This window comes from Myotis brandtii, unplaced genomic scaffold (genome assembly GCF_000412655.1).
Source record: "Myotis brandtii unplaced genomic scaffold, ASM41265v1 scaffold105, whole genome shotgun sequence".
In the NCBI taxonomy this organism is placed as follows: Eukaryota; Metazoa; Chordata; class Mammalia; order Chiroptera; family Vespertilionidae; genus Myotis; species Myotis brandtii.
In genome coordinates this window covers 498,536-504,336 of record NW_005353538.1, presented here as the reverse complement: position 1 = coordinate 504,336, position 5,801 = coordinate 498,536, and the positions used below count along the sequence as shown (strand labels likewise).

Here is a 5,801-nt window from a genome sequence, read left to right as displayed (position 1 = left end):
TGTCCGCCCCGCCCTTGGTGAGCCTGGAATAAGTTAAGGCAGGGCTGGGTCCCTCCCAGTTGCCATGGCTTCTGACCTCAGCCTTGAGCACTCAGGTTCCCTGCAGCCCCCAGTGACCTGTACCCGCTCCTCGGGGGTAGCTGTTTAGGAGGCAGTGGCAACAATGTGGCCGCTTAGGAGGCAGTGGCAACAATGTGGCCACTTAGGAGGCAGTGGCAACAATGTGGCCGCTTAGGAGCAGCCCATCAGGATGTGGCCGCTTAGGAGGCAGTGGCAACAGTGTGGCCGCTTAGGAGGCAGTGGCAACAATGTGGCCGCTTAGGAGGCAGCCTGCAGCTTGCCAGGCCTGCAGCTCAGCCCATCAGGGCAGAGAGGAGCTGGCGCCAAGCCCCACACACCGAGGGCTTGGCAGAGGCACTAGAAACTCGGTCCATGCCAGGCTTGGGGTCAGTGCAGGGGGAGATCGCAGATGGCAATGTTCACAGGGCTCCAGAACAAAACGTCTAAGGTTCTGGAGACCTCCAGCAGTTTCCAGCCCAGGCTGCCTCGACAAATCCGGCCCACATCTATTGTCTAACTTTCTCCCACCTGCTGGACCCCGACCTTCACGCACACTCCCTGGCCCGCTGTGCTCCCACCTCCAGCACAATCTCCACACCTTTCTAGGGAAGGGTGGCTGCAGGAAGCCCTTATTCAGGGTTGGGGAAACCATGAGCTTTCCTCGAATCGACTTAACTTTCTGGGGTGCAGAGAAGGAAGCGCGTGAGAGCTGCGGGAGGCTGGGGGAGGAACCGACAGAGGCCCAGGGGCTGGGCCTGGGCCTGGGGCCCAGTCCAGTCGGGCTCTGTTTCACTATTGATGAGGACGCCATCAATAATTCACAGTCACAGAAACTCCAGGTCTCGGGAGCTGGGCTCCAGGACACTGAGCTGCCAAGCAGATACGACCTGCCACTCCCATGCCTGTCTGCCTCCGGCCAGGGCTGTCTCCCTCCCCCACGCCAAGCTCCTGGGAGTTGGCTCTCTGTGTGCAGCGCCCAGCTCATGACCTCTCCTGGCTGCTGAAGGTGCAGAAGGGCTGTAGCCAAGCTAGGTGCAGCCTGGACAGGGACAGACGGACAGATGGACAGCTCTGGGACAGCTGATGAGCAGCCCTGGGAAGAGTTGGGGCTGGAGGTAGACCACACCTTCTGGCCCCAGAGTCCCAGGGGGGCTCCTAAATCCCTGCTTTCCCGTCTGCTCCCATCTGGTGAGCAACTGGCAGACCTCGCCACCCCTGGAAGCTGCCCCGGGGACGGGGGGATGAGGGGGTGTCCTGCTCCCACACACAGCCTGTCAGCACTGAGCTCTGGCTTACAGTCTGCGCGTCTGGCAGAGGGTCCCTGTTGGGGCCAAGGCCTGGAGCATGCCTACCCCCCTCCCCTCCCCTGCCCCACCCCTCCCTGCTGTCTCACTCTTGAGACAAGTGCTAGTGCCTTCCAGGGGAGCAGACAGGTTGGGGTGGGCCCCGCTCCTCCCGGCATTACCTGGCAGGGCTGACCCCGGAGGCTGCATCCCACACCTCGGGTGGGAGACCAGGCCAGGCCCTGGTGGTATCCTTGCCACACAAGCCAGGGGCAGGACTGGCACTCACAGGGCTACGCAGAGATTTGTTGCCACAGGAACAGCCTGAACAGAATGGCCTTTCCATGGGCAGTGGGAGACATGCTGATTGGCTGGGGCAACCTCCTCCCCGTCCCTGCCCAGTGGGGGGTCCTGCTGCCCGGCTCCTGCCCCTGTGTGCCCAGCGCTGGCAAGTACAGGCATGTGGCTCCAGAAGGCGCCTCCCAGGTGCCAGCCACCTCCTCCTCCGGGCCATCTCCACTCTCCCTGCTCGGCTCCTCACTCTGCTCAGTTTCCCCCTCTTGGGAGGGGCAGCAACATTCCTCCGTACAGAGCAGTCAGCCTCCTGATAGCACAGGTGAGCCAAGCACCATCCCCCCCGCCCCCCCCAGATACTGCCCCCCTCGGGCCAGGGGCTATGCTGAGCACTGCACACGCAGCCTCAGCGCCAGCACTCAGCCTCGCCACACGCCCGGTGCTCTTCTAAGCACGCTTCAGACGTGTCCCCCAAATCTCAGCGCAGTGTTAAGCTTGAATTCTTTTGGAAGAATCAATGCCTTGCTCTGGCCGCAGTGACTCAGTTGGTTGGGTGTTGTCTGATGCACCAAAAAGTCACTGGTTTGATTCCTGGTCAGGGCACATGTCTGGGCTGCGGCTCAATCCCCAGTGGGGGCAGTGCAGGAGGCAGTGATCAATGATTCTCTCTCATCATTGTTTCTCTCACATCGATGTTCCTTTCTCTCTTTCTCTCTCTCTCTAAAAATAATAATAATAATAATGAATAAATGCCACAAACATCATTTGAAGATTTAATTTTTTACATTAAATTGAAATTAAAAGTATTTTTATTCAAAAATTTAAAAATAAATAGACAAGAAATATAAAGAACGGCGCATTCAAATGAAGCACCCATATTCCTGGAGTTACCAAAGCCTAACCCTTCACTGATGCTCCTGGAAGCCTGCGATGGCCTCGTCTCCTCCCCAGGAGGAGGTGCTGTTCGCCTGCTCCTGTGCGGCAGCTCCCAGGTCTGTGCAAGTCACACGGGTCCCCAGGCCGCGCTGGGAGGAGGGGCAGAGCTGGGGGGATGTCCGTTCTGCCTGTCACAGCCACCCTGCCCTTGGCCCCCACTTCACCTTGCCCTCTGCTCTCCCTGAGCTGGCGGGGGAGGGGGGGGGGAGGAGGGGCTCCAGGCGTCACTGTCGGGCCACAGCCAGGCCGAGGCGAGGCGGCAGCCTCCAGGGAGCAGCCCCTGAGTTTCCACTGCAGGGGAGTGACAGTCAGGTGCAACCTGAGCACACGATGCTGATGAGCAGCGCAAGGCTGATGGCAGCGAGATGGCTGGGAGGCCCTTTCCTGCAGCCCCCGGGGCCAGCCCTGCCACAGCCTTCAGCCTGGGCCGGGTCAGGGACATGTGGCCTCCCACCCTCCCACCTTCCTGCTGCTGGGCTCACTCCCCAGGCAGCCAGGCCAGATGAGTCAGGGGTGCAGATGAAACCGAGCCCCCGGGGCAGCCAACCCCCTTGCAATCAGTCACTGTCATTTCCTGTTGCTCACATGCAAGGTTCCCGAACCTGCCAGGCCAGGGGAGGACTTGCTCCCCAGGAATCCCGGGCACTCCTGGCATCCAGGTAGGGGACAGGGAACGTCCCACATCCCAGCAGCCTTCCTGGCCCTGCTTTGCCCAGATGTGCCCTGCTCTCTGGGGTGAAGGCATGCCAGCTCCCAGATGGAAAGCCCACGGCTGGGTCCCCAAGGCAGGCCTCCACAGGACCCAGGCTCGCCCCCTGCCAGGTGGCCAGGGCAGGTGCGTGAGAACCACCCAGCCCTGCCCAGCAGTGTCGTCAGAGCATCCCACGGCCACTGGCAAGGGCAAGAGGCCCTGCTGATGTGCTGACCCGAAAGGCAAAGTGGCCGAGAGGGGCCCTGTCTCCCCTCACCTCCCCCTGACCCTCCCTCCAGCTGTCCGGGCTCTGGCTGGGCACCCGCGGGAGCGTGGGGACCTCAGGCTGCCCGGGCAGGTGTGGAGACGCAGGTGGAGTGGAGGCCTGGGGCGAGGATACCTGTGCTCACATCGCCCAGGAGACCCGTGGGCTCCTCTCAGGGCCCAGGAGCCTCGGCCGCCACTCCTTGCCCGCCCGTCCCTGGCAGCTCTAGCTGCGGGGAGCAGCCAGTGACCCACCGCAGTGCCGAATAGTTTTACAGGCCTTGACAGGGTCATGGAAGGGAATTGGAGCCATTTCTGTCTCTCTGCCCAAGGACTGGGAGAGGGGTGGGAGAAGAGGTAAAATAAAGAGATTGACGATGAGAGCAAGAATCCTGACTGGCTGAAAAGCAGTGGGTGGGCCCAGGGGAGTATTCCCATTGGGTAATGCTTTGATTTGGGGTTGGGAGAGGGTAGGCATCTCTACAGGGCTAAGAAAAGGCACCGGAAATGGGCCCCCAGACAGAATTGAAATCCGTAAGTTCCCTCCCGCCACCTCTGCGGGGCGCTCTACTCTCCCGGGCCTCCTCCCAGGGCGCGGCTTTCTCTCCCTCTCCCCTCCAGGACTCCATCCTGTCTTGTTCCTGACCTCCAGCCTCTGGTCTTGCCCACAGCACCCACCAGGCCTGGTGGCCGTCTCTCCAATGTTCCCCCAAACAGTCCAGGGCCCTCCCTTCAGCATCCCCGTGAAGCTCAGATATTAAAGGGGCAGCTACTAACCTGTGTTGGGGGGCAATGGGCAGGATCTGGGGGCTCCCTTCCCCGGCTGGGCCGGAGCGCCGTGGCGAGCCCTGGTGGCCCTGGAGTAGGCCTCTGGGCTGGTAATCCGCGCTCAGGTTACTGACCGATATATATAGCATCTTATCTGACCTCAGCCATGGCGAGCTAGCTCACTCACTGCATTCCAAGCCCAGGGGAATTAAAGGGGCAGCGACAGGCTTCCCTTCAGGGGCTGCCCTATGGGCGGGGCCAGACCAGGACTCCCAAGAGGACTCTGAATGGGGGACACTTTGAAGTGAAACTGAAGGGGGAGTTCAGGTGGAACAACTGGGAGGGGCAGTAGGATGGGGATGGGATGGACGCAAAATACGCAGAAGCAGGTGCCAGCCACCGACTTAGAGGCACGGGAGCACAGCGCGGCCCGACTCCCGCGCTTCTGAGACGAAGACCTCAAGGTGACAGCCCCTTGTTCAAGGGCACAGACTCGAGAGGCGAAGAGACTGGCGCCCAGACTTCCAGCCCAAACCCTTTTACAGCGAGCTCCCCGCCTGGGCTCGCAGCCCCGTTCCTTCCCTCCCAGTGGCTCTGGGACAGGGCAGGTCACGTAGGCTGTCGGAACCTCCGTGATTTCATCCACAAAACAGGAGTCATAGTCAGCACGTAAAAGACACCTCCCAGGGCGAGGGTTAAATAAAACACACGGCAACATCCTGGCATAACCAGAGCCCCGGCACAACACGGACTGGCACGAGGTGGGCCGCGAGGCCGCCTCCTCCTGCAGCCCAGCTCCTGCGTGTCCCCTGGCCTTTGGGCTAGCCCTGGCCCTGGCCCTTGGCCCACGGCCTGGTCAGGGACATGCACCCCAGCCTCCTAATGTAATAATATAATTATTATTATGTTGAATACTTCCACTATCATCATAGTTAGTGGTAGTATTTCTTGTTGTTGTTAATCCTCACCCGATGATATTTTTCCCATTGATTTTTAGAGAGAGTGGAAGGGAGGGGGAGAGACAGAGAGAGAGAGAAACATCGATGTGAGAGAAACACATCGATTGGTTGCCTCCTGCATGAGCCCTGACCAGGGCCAGGGAGGGGCCTGCAACTGAGGTACATGCCCTTGACCGGAATTTATCCCGGGACCCTTCAGTCCGAGGCTCTATCCACTGAGCCAACCTGGCTAGGGCTAACAGTCATCATAATAATGCCATATCTCCCAGTTGTGAGGGTTAAATAAAACACATGTCAATATCCTGGCACGTAGTAAGAGTTCAAGAAGTGATCATTATTATTATATTGAATAGTTCCACTTATGATTATAATTAGTGCTAGTATTTTCAGCAGCTCCTCCCAGGTGAGACTTCTTAGGGAGAACAGGGCCTCTGTGCTGCCCCTTGGAGCACCCTGCCCTGGTGCTAGGAGGCGCCCCGCTCTCCTGAGCTGGTCTGTGCCCGCACTGGCCAGGGCCAACGCGGCGTGCCATCCTCCCAGCGCTCC

General features: G+C 59.9%; 1 protein-coding gene across 1 annotated transcript in view; it reads right to left on the bottom strand.

The window, feature by feature from the left end:
* USP2 (ubiquitin specific peptidase 2) overlaps nt 1-4,408 on the bottom strand; it is a 25,972-nt gene extending 21,564 nt beyond the window's left edge. The window contains exon 1 of the mRNA XM_005856873.2: nt 4,306-4,408. The gene's annotated coding sequence lies outside the window, so the exon portion shown is untranslated. The remainder of the gene's footprint in view (nt 1-4,305) is intronic.
* Nucleotides 4,409-5,801: the final 1,393 nt, after the last annotated feature.